Here is a 13,649-nt window from a genome sequence, read left to right on the forward strand (position 1 = left end):
TGTGTAGATCAGGTGTTTACATTGAAGCATATATGTGAACAGTATTTAGATAAAGATAGGGAAGTTTTTATTGCATTTATGGATTTAGAAAAGGCATATGATAGAGTGGATAGAGGAGCAATGTGGCAGATGTTGCAAGTATATGGAATAGGTGGTAAGTTATTAAATGCTGTAAAGAGTTTTTATGAGGATAGTGAGGCTCAGGTTAGGGTGTGTAGAAGAGAGGGAGACTACTTCCCGGTAAAAGTAGGTCTTAGACAGGGATGTGTAATGTCACCATGGTTGTTTAATATATTTATAGATGGGGTTGTAAAGGAAGTAAATGCTAGGGTGTTTGGGAGAGGGGTGGGATTAAATTATGGGGAATCAAATTCAAAATGGGAATTGACACAGTTACTTTTTGCTGATGATACTGTGCTTATGGGAGATTCTAAAGAAAAATTGCAAAGGTTAGTGGATGAGTTTGGGAATGTGTGTAAAGGTAGAAAGTTGAAAGTGAACATAGAAAAGAGTAAGGTGATGAGGGTGTCAAATGATTTAGATAAAGAAAAATTGGATATCAAATTGGGGAGGAGGAGTATGGAAGAAGTGAATGTTTTCAGATACTTGGGAGTTGACGTGTCGGCGGATGGATTTATGAAGGATGAGGTTAATCATAGAATTGATGAGGGAAAAAAGGTGAGTGGTGCGTTGAGGTATATGTGGAGTCAAAAAACGTTATCTATGGAGGCAAAGAAGGGAATGTATGAAAGTATAGTAGTACCAACACTCTTATATGGGTGTGAAGCTTGGGTGGTAAATGCAGCAGCGAGGAGACGGTTGGAGGCAGTGGAGATGTCCTGTTTAAGGGCAATGTGTGGTGTAAATATTATGCAGAAAATTCGGAGTGTGGAAATTAGGAGAAGGTGTGGAGTTAATAAAAGTATTAGTCAGAGGGCAGAAGAGGGGTTGTTGAGGTGGTTTGGTCATTTAGAGAGAATGGATCAAAGTAGAATGACATGGAAAGCATATAAATCTATAGGGGAAGGAAGGCGGGGTAGGGGTCGTCCTCGAAAGGGTTGGAGAGAGGGGGTAAAGGAGGTTTTGTGGGTAAGGGGCTTGGACTTCCAGCAAGCGTGCGTGAGCGTGTTAGATAGGAGTGAATGGAGACGAATGGTACTTGGGACCTGACGATCTGTTGGAGTGTGAGCAGGGTAATATTTAGTGAAGGGATTCAGGGAAACCGGTTATTTTCATATAGTCGGACTTGAGTCCTGGAAATGGGAAGTACAATGCCTGCACTTTAAAGGAGGGGTTTGGGATATTGGCAGTTTGGAGGGATATGTTGTGTATCTTTATATGTGTATGCTTCTAGACTGTTGTATTCTGAGCACCTCTGCAAAAACAGTGATAATGTGCGAGTGTGGTGAAAGTGTTGAATGATGATGAAAGTATTTTCTTTTTGGGGATTTTCTTTCTTTTTTGGGTCACCCTGCCTCGGTGGGAGACGGCCGACTTGTTGAAAAAAAAAAAAAAAAAAAAAAAAAAAAAAATAAAAAAATATATAAATATATATATATATATAATATATATATATACGGCCGATATATATATATATATATATATATATATATATTTTTTTTTTTATCACACTGGCCGATTCCCACCAAGGCAGGGTGGCCCGAAAAAGAAAAACTTTCACCATCATTCACTCCATCACTGTCTTGCCAGAAGGGTGCTTTACACTACAGTTTTTAAACTGCAACATTAACACCCCTCCTTCAGAGTGCAGGCACTGTACTTCCCATCTCCAGGACTCAAGTCCGGCCTGCCGGTTTCCCTGAACCCCTTCATAAATGTTACTTTGCTCACACTCCAACAGCACGTCAAGTATTAAAAACCATTTGTCTCCATTCACTCCTATCAAACACGCTCACGCATGCCTGCTGGAAGTCCAAGCCCCTCGCACACAAAACCTCCTTTACCCCCTCTCTCCAACCTTTCCTAGGCCGACCCCTACCCCGCCTTCCTTCCACTACAGACTGATACACTCTTGAAGTCATTCTGTTTCGCTCCATTCTCTCTACATGTCCGAACCACCTCAACAACCCTTCCTCAGCCCTCTGGACAACAGTTTTGGTAATCCCGCACCTCCTCCTAACTTCCAAACTACGAATTCTCTGCATTATATTCACACCACACATTGCCCTCAGACATGACATCTCCACTGCCTCCAGCCTTCTCCTCGCTGCAACATTCATCACCCATGCTTCACACCCATATAAGAGCGTTGGTAAAACTATACTCTCATACATTCCCCTCTTTGCCTCCAAGGACAAAGTTCTTTGTCTCCACAGACTCCTAAGTGCACCACTCACTCTTTTCCCCTCATCAATTCTATGATTCACCTCATCTTTCATAGACCCATCCGCTGACACGTCCACTCCCAAATATCTGAATACATTCACCTCCTCCATACTCTCTCCCTCCAATCTGATATTCAATCTTTCATCACCTAATCTTTTTGTTATCCTCATAACCTTACTCTTTCCTGTATTCACCTTTAATTTTCTTCTTTTGCACACCCTACCAAATTCATCCACCAATCTCTGCAACTTCTCTTCAGAATCTCCCAAGAGCACAGTGTCATCAGCAAAGAGCAGCTGTGACAACTCCCACTTTGTGTGTGATTCTTTATCTTTTAACTCCACGCCTCTTGCCAAGACCCTCGCATTTACTTCTCTTACAACCCCATCTATAAATATATTAAACAACCACGGTGACATCACACATCCTTGTCTAAGGCCTACTTTTACTGGGAAATAATTTCCCTCTTTCCTACATACTCTAACTTGAGCCTCACTATCCTCGTAAAAACTCTTCACTGCTTTCAGTAACCTACCTCCTACACCATACACTTGCAACATCTGCCACATTGCCCCCCTATCCACCCTGTCATACGCCTTTTCCAAATCCATAAATGCCACAAAGACCTCTTTAGCCTTATCTAAATACTGTTCACTTATATGTTTCACTGTAAACACCTGGTCCACACACCCCCTACCTTTCCTAAAGCCTCCTTGTTCATCTGCTATCCTATTCTCCGTCTTACTCTTAATTCTTTCAATAATAACTCTACCATACACTTTACCAGGTATACTCAGCAGACTTATCCCCCTATAATTTTTGCACTCTCTTTTATCCCCTTTGCCTTTATACAAAGGAACTATGCATGCTCTCTGCCAATCCCTAGGTACCTTACCCTCTTCCATACATTTATTAAATAATTGCACCAACCACTCCAAAACTATATCCCCACCTGCTTTTAACATTTCTATCTTTATCCCATCAATCCCGGCTGCCTTACCCCCTTTCATTTTACCTACTGCCTCACGAACTTCCCCCACACTCACAACTGGCTCTTCCTCACTCCTACAAGATGTTATTCCTCCTTGTCCTATACACGAAATCACAGCTTCCCTATCTTCATCAACATTTAACAATTCCTCAAAATATTCCCTCCATCTTCCCAATACCTCTAACTCTCCATTTAATAACTCTCCTCTCCTATTTTTAACTGACAAATCCATTTGTTCTCTAGGCTTTCTTAACTTGTTAATCTCACTCCAAAACTTTTTCTTATTTTCAACAAAATTTGTTGATAACATCTCACCCACTCTCTCATTTGCTCTCTTTTTACATTGCTTCACCACTCTCTTAACCTCTCTCTTTTTCTCCATATACTCTTCCCTCCTTGCATCACTTCTACTTTGTAAAAACTTCTCATATGCTAACTTTTTCTCCCTTACTACTCTCTTTACATCATCATTCCACCAATCGCTCCTCTTCCCTCCCGCACCCACTTTCCTGTAACCACAAACTTCTGCTGAACACTCTAACACTACATTTTTAAACCTACCCCATACCTCTTCGACCCCATTGCCTATGCTCTCATTAGCCCATCTATCCTCCAATAGCTGTTTATATCTTACCCTAACTGCCTCCTCTTTTAGTTTATAAACCTTCACCTCTCTCTTCCCTGATGCTTCTATTCTCCTTGTATCCCATCTACCTTTTACTCTCAGTGTAGCTACAACTAGAAAGTGATCTGATATATCTGTGGCCCCTCTATAAACATGTACATCCTGAAGTCTACTCAACAGTCTTTTATCTACCAATACATAATCCAACAAACTACTGTCATTTCGCCCTACATCATATCTTGTATACTTATTTATCCTCTTTTTCTTAAAATATGTATTACCTATAACTAAACCCCTTTCTATACAAAGTTCAATCAAAGGGCTCCCATTATCATTTACACCTGGCACCCCAAACTTACCTACCACACCCTCTCTAAAAGTTTCTCCTACTTTAGCATTCAGGTCCCCTACCACAATTACTCTCTCACTTGGTTCAAAGGCTCCTATACATTCACTTAACATCTCCCAAAATCTCTCTCTCTCCTCTGCATTCCTCTCTTCTCCAGGTGCATACACGCTTATTATGACCCACTTCTCGCATCCAACCTTTACTTTAATCCACATAATTCTTGAATTTACACATTCATATTCTCTTTTCTCCTTCCATAACTGATCATTCAACATTACTGCTACCCCTTCCTTTGCTCTAACTCTCTCAGATACTCCAGATTTAATCCCATTTATTTCCCCCCACTGAAACTCCCCTACCCCCTTCAGCTTTGTTTCGCTTAGGGCCAGGACATCCAACTTCTTTTCATTCATAACATCAGCAATCATCTGTTTCTTGTCATCCGCACTACATCCACGCACATTTAAGCATCCCAGTTTTATAAAGTTTTTCTTCTTCTCTTTTTTAGTAAATGTCTACAGGAGAAGGGGTTACTAGCCCATTGCTCCCGGCATTTTAGTCGCCTCATACGACACGCATGGCTTACGGAGGAAAGATTCTTTTCCACTTCCCCATGGACAATAGAAGAAATAAAGAAGAACAAGAGCTATTTAGAAAAAGGAGAAAAACCTAGATGTATGTATATATATATGCATGTGCGTGTCTGTGAAGTGTGACCAAAGTGTAAGTAGGAGTAGCAAGATATCCCTGTTATCTAGCGTGTTTATGAGACAGAAAAAGAAACCAGCAATCCTACCATCATGCAAAACAGTTACAGGTTTCTGTTTCACAGTCATCTGGCAGGACGGTAGTACTTCCCTGGGTGGTTGCTGTCTACCAACCTACTACGAATTACTAAGATGTAAGTACAGTGGTACTTCGAGTTATGAACTTAATTCGCTCCAGAAGGCTGTTCCAGTGCTGTTACCAAACGAATTTGTTCCCATAAGGAATAATGTAAATCAGATTAGTCTGTTTCAGACCCCTTAAAAATACACTTACATAACTGACGAGCTGTTGGAGTGTGAGCAGGGTAATATTTAGTGAAGGGATTCAGGAAAACCGGTTATTTTTATATAGCCAGACTTGAGTCCTGGAAATGGGAAGTACAATGCCTGCACTCTAAAGGAGGGGTTTGGGATATTGGCAGTTTGGAGGGATATGTTGTGTATCTTTATACGTATATGCTTCTAAACTGTTGTATTCTGGGCACCTCTGTAAAAACAGTGATTATGTGTGAGTGAGGTGAAAGTGTTGAATGATGATGAAAGTATTTTCTTTTTAGGGATTTCCTTTCTTTTTGGGTCACCCTGCCTCAGTGGGAGACGGTCGACTTGTTGAAAAAAAAAAACTGTTCAAGTTGGGAGATGTTCAAAACTCAAGGTACCACTGTACTGTACAATAATCTAGCATAACAATGATGAATTATTTCAGTTATAAATAACCCATTTTACATTAGAACTCTTTCTCTTGTATGTATAAATTACAAAATGTGAAAAGAAGAAAATTTTGTTTCTTTTTTATTGGGTCACCCTGTCTCAGTGGGAAACAGCTCTTGTTAAAACCCACCGAGGCAGGGTGACCCAAAAAGAAAGAAAAAACTTTTATAATCATTCAACACTTTCACCATCACTCATACATAATCACTGTCTTTGCAGAGGCGCTCAGATACGACAGTTTAGATGTCCCTCCAAACTGCCAATATCCCAAACCCCTCCTTTAAAGTGCAGGCATTGTACTTCCCATTTCCAGAACTCAAGTCCGGCTAACCGGTTTCCCTGAATCTCTTCAAAAAATATTACCCTGCTCACACTCCATCAGCTAGTCAGGCCCCTAAAGCCATTCGTCTCCATTCACTCCTATCTACCATGCTCACACTCGCCTCCTGGAAGTCCAAGCCCCTCACTAACAAAAGCTCCTTTACCCCCTCCCTCCAACCTTTTCGAGGACGACCCCTACCCACCTTCCTTCCCTCCAAGTCATTCTACTTTGTTCCATTCTCTCTAAATGACCAAACCACCTCAACAACCCTTCTTCAGCCCTCTGACTAATACTTAAAGTAACTTCACACCTCCTAATTTCCACAATACGAATTCTCTATATTATATTTACACCACACATTGCCCTTACACCGGACATCTCCACTGCCTCCAGCCGCCTCCTCGCTGCAGCATTTACACCCATATAAGAGTGTTGGTACCACTATACTCTCATACATTCCCCTGGGTAGTTGCTGTCTACCAACCTACTACCACAGGACGGTAGTACCTCCCTGGGTCGTTGCTGTCTACCAACCTACTACCACAGGACGGTAGTACCTCCCTGGGTGGTTGCTGTCTACCAACCTACTACCACAGGACGGTAGTACCTCCCTGGGTGGTTGCTGTCTACCAACCTACTACCACAGGACGGTAGTACCTCCCTGGGTGGTTGCTGTCTACCAACCTACTACCACAGGACGGTAGTACCTCCCTGGGTGGTTGCTGTCTACCAACCTACTACCACAGGACGGTAGTACCTCCCTGGGTGGTTGCTGTCTACCAACCTACTACCACAGGACGGTAGTACCTCCCTGGGTGGTTGCTGTCTACCAACCTACTACCACAGGACGGTAGTACCTCCCTGGGTGGTTGCTGTCTACCAACCTACTACCACAGGACGGTAGTACCTCCCTGGGTGGTTGCTGTCTACCAACCTACTACCACAGGACGGTAGTACCTCCCTGGGTGGTTGCTGTCTACCAACCTACTACCACAGGACGGTAGTACCTCCCTGGGTAGTTGCTGTCTACCAACCTACTACCACAGGACGGTAGTACCTCCCTGGGTGGTTGCTGTCTACCAACCTACTACCACAGGACGGTAGTACCTCCCTGGGTAGTTGCTGTCTACCAACCTACTACCACAGGACGGTAGTACCTCCCTGGGTGGTTGCTGTCTACCAACCTACTACCACAGGACGGTAGTACCTCCCTGGGTGGTTGCTGTCTACCAACCTACTACCACAGGACGGTAGTACCTCCCTGGGTGGTTGCTGTCTACCAACCTACTACCACAGGACGGTAGTACCTCCCTGGGTGGTTGCTGTCTACCAACCTACTACCACAGGACGGTAGTACCTCCCTGGGTGGTTGCTGTCTACCAACCTACTACCACAGGACGGTAGTACCTCCCTGGGTAGTTGCTGTCTACCAACCTACTACCACAGGACGGTAGTACCTCCCTGGGTGGTTGCTGTCTACCAACCTACTACCACAGGACGGTAGTACCTCCCTGGGTGGTTGCTGTCTACCAACCTACTACCACAGGACGGTAGTACCTCCCTGGGTGGTTGCTGTCTACCAACCTACTACCACAGGACGGTAGTACCTCCCTGGGTGGTTGCTGTCTACCAACCTACTACCACAGGACGGTAGTACCTCCCTGGGTGGTTGCTGTCTACCAACCTACTACCACAGGACGGTAGTACCTCCCTGGGTGGTTGCTGTCTACCAACCTACTACCACAGGACGGTAGTACCTCCCTGGGTGGTTGCTGTCTACCAACCTACTACCACAGGACGGTAGTACCTCCCTGGGTGGTTGCTGTCTACCAACCTACTACCACAGGACGGTAGTACCTCCCTGGGTGGTTGCTGTCTACCAACCTACTACCACAGGACGGTAGTACCTCCCTGGGTGGTTGCTGTCTACCAACCTACTACCACAGGACGGTAGTACCTCCCTGGGTGGTTGCTGTCTACCAACCTACTACCACAGGACGGTAGTACCTCCCTGGGTGGTTGCTGTCTACCAACCTACTACCACAGGACGGTAGTACCTCCCTGGGTGGTTGCTGTCTACCAACCTACTACCACAGGACGGTAGTACCTCCCTGGGTGGTTGCTGTCTACCAACCTACTACCACAGGACGGTAGTACCTCCCTGGGTGGTTGCTGTCTACCAACCTACTACCACAGGACGGTAGTACCTCCCTGGGTGGTTGCTGTCTACCAACCTACTACCACAGGACGGTAGTACCTCCCTGGGTGGTTGCTGTCTACCAACCTACTACCACAGGACGGTAGTACCTCCCTGGGTGGTTGCTGTCTACCAACCTACTACCACAGGACGGTAGTACCTCCCTGGGTGGTTGCTGTCTACCAACCTACTACCACAGGACGGTAGTACCTCCCTGGGTGGTTGCTGTCTACCAACCTACTACCACAGGACGGTAGTACCTCCCTGGGTAGTTGCTGTCTACCAACCTACTACCACAGGACGGTAGTACCTCCCTGGGTAGTTGCTGTCTACCAACCTACTACCACAGGACGGTAGTACCTCCCTGGGTGGTTGCTGTCTACCAACCTACTACCACAGGACGGTAGTACCTCCCTGGGTAGTTGCTGTCTACCAACCTACTACCACAGGACGGTAGTACCTCCCTGGGTGGTTGCTGTCTACCAACCTACTACCACAGGACGGTAGTACCTCCCTGGGTGGTTGCTGTCTACCAACCTACTACCACAGGACGGTAGTACCTCCCTGGGTAGTTGCTGTCTACCAACCTACTACCACAGGACGGTAGTACCTCCCTGGGTGGTTGCTGTCTACCAACCTACTACCACAGGACGGTAGTACCTCCCTGGGTAGTTGCTGTCTACCAACCTACTACCACAGGACGGTAGTACCTCCCTGGGTAGTTGCTGTCTACCAACCTACTACCACAGGACGGTAGTACCTCCCTGGGTAGTTGCTGTCTACCAACCTACTACCACAGGACGGTAGTACCTCCCTGGGTAGTTGCTGTCTACCAACCTACTACCACAGGACGGTAGTACCTCCCTGGGTAGTTGCTGTCTACCAACCTACTACCACAGGACGGTAGTACCTCCCTGGGTAGTTGCTGTCTACCAACCTACTACCACAGGACGGTAGTACCTCCCTGGGTAGTTGCTGTCTACCAACCTACTACCACAGGACGGTAGTACCTCCCTGGGTAGTTGCTGTCTACCAACCTACTACCACAGGACGGTAGTACCTCCCTGGGTAGTTGCTGTCTACCAACCTACTACCACAGGACGGTAGTACCTCCCTGGGTAGTTGCTGTCTACCAACCTACTACCACAGGACGGTAGTACCTCCCTGGGTAGTTGCTGTCTACCAACCTACTACCACAGGACGGTAGTACCTCCCTGGGTAGTTGCTGTCTACCAACCTACTACCACAGGACGGTAGTACCTCCCTGGGTAGTTGCTGTCTACCAACCTACTACCACAGGACGGTAGTACCTCCCTGGGTAGTTGCTGTCTACCAACCTACTACCACAGGACGGTAGTACCTCCCTGGGTAGTTGCTGTCTACCAACCTACTACCACAGGACGGTAGTACCTCCCTGGGTAGTTGCTGTCTACCAACCTACTACCACAGGACGGTAGTACCTCCCTGGGTAGTTGCTGTCTACCAACCTACTACCACAGGACGGTAGTACCTCCCTGGGTAGTTGCTGTCTACCAACCTACTACCACAGGACGGTAGTACCTCCCTGGGTAGTTGCTGTCTACCAACCTACTACCACAGGACGGTAGTACCTCCCTGGGTAGTTGCTGTCTACCAACCTACTACCACAGGACGGTAGTACCTCCCTGGGTAGTTGCTGTCTACCAACCTACTACCACAGGACGGTAGTACCTCCCTGGGTAGTTGCTGTCTACCAACCTACTACCACAGGACGGTAGTACCTCCCTGGGTAGTTGCTGTCTACCAACCTACTACCACAGGACGGTAGTACCTCCCTGGGTAGTTGCTGTCTACCAACCTACTACCACAGGACGGTAGTACCTCCCTGGGTAGTTGCTGTCTACCAACCTACTACCACAGGACGGTAGTACCTCCCTGGGTAGTTGCTGTCTACCAACCTACTACCACAGGACGGTAGTACCTCCCTGGGTAGTTGCTGTCTACCAACCTACTACCACAGGACGGTAGTACCTCCCTGGGTAGTTGCTGTCTACCAACCTACTACCACAGGACGGTAGTACCTCCCTGGGTGGTTGCTGTCTACCAACCTACTACCACAGGACGGTAGTACCTCCCTGGGTAGTTGCTGTCTACCAACCTACTACCACAGGACGGTAGTACCTCCCTGGGTGGTTGCTGTCTACCAACCTACTACCACAGGACGGTAGTACCTCCCTGGGTAGTTGCTGTCTACCAACCTACTACCACAGGACGGTAGTACCTCCCTGGGTAGTTGCTGTCTACCAACCTACTACCACAGGACGGTAGTACCTCCCTGGGTAGTTGCTGTCTACCAACCTACTACCACAGGACGGTAGTACCTCCCTGGGTAGTTGCTGTCTACCAACCTACTACCACAGGACGGTAGTACCTCCCTGGGTGGTTGCTGTCTACCAACCTACTACCACAGGACGGTAGTACCTCCCTGGGTAGTTGCTGTCTACCAACCTACTACCACAGGACGGTAGTACCTCCCTGGGTAGTTGCTGTCTACCAACCTACTACCACAGGACGGTAGTACCTCCCTGGGTAGTTGCTGTCTACCAACCTACTACCACAGGACGGTAGTACCTCCCTGGGTGGTTGCTGTCTACCAACCTACTACCACAGGACGGTAGTACCTCCCTGGGTGGTTGCTGTCTACCAACCTACTACCACAGGACGGTAGTACCTCCCTGGGTAGTTGCTGTCTACCAACCTACTACCACAGGACGGTAGTACCTCCCTGGGTGGTTGCTGTCTACCAACCTACTACCACAGGACGGTAGTACCTCCCTGGGTAGTTGCTGTCTACCAACCTACTACCACAGGACGGTAGTACCTCCCTGGGTGGTTGCTGTCTACCAACCTACTACCACAGGACGGTAGTACCTCCCTGGGTAGTTGCTGTCTACCAACCTACTACCACAGGACGGTAGTACCTCCCTGGGTAGTTGCTGTCTACCAACCTACTACCACAGGACGGTAGTACCTCCCTGGGTAGTTGCTGTCTACCAACCTACTACCACAGGACGGTAGTACCTCCCTGGGTGGTTGCTGTCTACCAACCTACTACCACAGGACGGTAGTACCTCCCTGGGTGGTTGCTGTCTACCAACCTACTACCACAGGACGGTAGTACCTCCCTGGGTGGTTGCTGTCTACCAACCTACTACCACAGGACGGTAGTACCTCCCAGTGGGGTTGCTGTCTACCAACCTACTACCACAGGACGGTAGTACCTCCCTGGGTGGTTGCTGTCTACCAACCTACTACCACAGGACGGTAGTACCTCCCTGGGTAGTTGCTGTCTACCAACCTACTACCACAGGACGGTAGTACCTCCCTGGGTGGTTGCTGTCTACCAACCTACTACCACAGGACGGTAGTACCTCCCTGGGTAGTTGCTGTCTACCAACCTACTACCACAGGACGGTAGTACCTCCCTGGGTGGTTGCTGTCTACCAACCTACTACCACAGGACGGTAGTACCTCCCTGGGTGGTTGCTGTCTACCAACCTACTACCACAGGACGGTAGTACCTCCCTGGGTGGTTGCTGTCTACCAACCTACTACCACAGGACGGTAGTACCTCCCTGGGTGGTTGCTGTCTACCAACCTACTACCACAGGACGGTAGTACCTCCCTGGGTAGTTGCTGTCTACCAACCTACTACCACAGGACGGTAGTACCTCCCTGGGTGGTTGCTGTCTACCAACCTACTACCACAGGACGGTAGTACCTCCCTGGGTGGTTGCTGTCTACCAACCTACTACCACAGGACGGTAGTACCTCCCTGGGTAGTTGCTGTCTACCAACCTACTACCACAGGACGGTAGTACCTCCCTGGGTAGTTGCTGTCTACCAACCTACTACCACAGGACGGTAGTACCTCCCTGGGTGGTTGCTGTCTACCAACCTACTACCACAGGACGGTAGTACCTCCCTGGGTGGTTGCTGTCTACCAACCTACTACCACAGGACGGTAGTACCTCCCTGGGTGGTTGCTGTCTACCAACCTACTACCACAGGACGGTAGTACCTCCCTGGGTAGTTGCTGTCTACCAACCTACTACCACAGGACGGTAGTACCTCCCTGGGTGGTTGCTGTCTACCAACCTACTACCACAGGACGGTAGTACCTCCCTGGGTGGTTGCTGTCTACCAACCTACTACCACAGGACGGTAGTACCTCCCTGGGTGGTTGCTGTCTACCAACCTACTACCACAGGACGGTAGTACCTCCCTGGGTGGTTGCTGTCTACCAACCTACTACCACAAGACGGTAGTACCTCCCTGGGTGGTTGCTGTCTACCAACCTACTACCACAGGACGGTAGTACCTCCCTGGGTAGTTGCTGTCTACCAACCTACTACCACAGGACGGTAGTGCCTCCCTGGGTGGGGTTGCTGTCTACCAACCTACTACCACAGGACGGTAGTACCTCCCTGGGTGGTTGCTGTCTACCAACCTACTACCACAGGACGGTAGTACCTCCCTGGGTGGTTGCTGTCTACCAACCTACCACCACAGGACGGTAGTACCTCCCTGGGTGGTTGCTGTCAACCAACCTACTACCACAGACGGTAGTACCTCCCTGGGTGGTTGCTGTCTACCAACCTACTACCACAGGACGGTAGTACCTCCCTGGGTAGTTGCTGTCTACCAACCTACTACCACAGGACGGTAGTACCTCCCTGGGTGGTTGCTGTCTACCAACCTACTACCACAGGACGGTAGTACCTCCCTGGGAGGTTGCTGTCTACCAACCTACTACCTAAGGACGGTAGTACCTCCCTGGGTAGTTGCTGTCTACCAACCTACTACCACAGGACGGTAGTACCCCTCTGGGTGGTTGCTGTCTACCAACCTACTACCACAGGACGGTAGTACCTCCCTGGGTAGATGCTGTCTACCAACCTACTACCACAAGACGGTAGTACCTCCCTGGGTAGTTACTGTCTACCAACCTACTACCACAGGACGGTAGTACCTCCCTGGGTAGTTGCTGTCTACCAACCTACTACCACAAGACGGTAGTACCTCCCTGGGTGGTTGCTGTCTACCAACCTACTACCACAGGACGGTAGTACCTCCCTGGGTGGTTGCTGTCTACCAACCTACTACCACAAGACGGTAGTACCTCCCTGGGTAGTTGCTGTCTACCAACCTACTACCACAAGACGGTAGTACCCCCTGGGTCGTTGCTGTCTACCAACCTACTACCACAGGACGGTAGTACCTCCCTGGGTCGTTGCTGTCTACCAACCTACTACCACAGGACGGTAGTACCTCCCTGGGTAGTTGCTGTCTACCAACCTAC

This window comes from Cherax quadricarinatus, unplaced genomic scaffold, assembly GCF_038502225.1.
Source record: "Cherax quadricarinatus isolate ZL_2023a unplaced genomic scaffold, ASM3850222v1 Contig3280, whole genome shotgun sequence".
NCBI lineage: Eukaryota > Metazoa > Arthropoda > Malacostraca > Decapoda > Parastacidae > Cherax > Cherax quadricarinatus.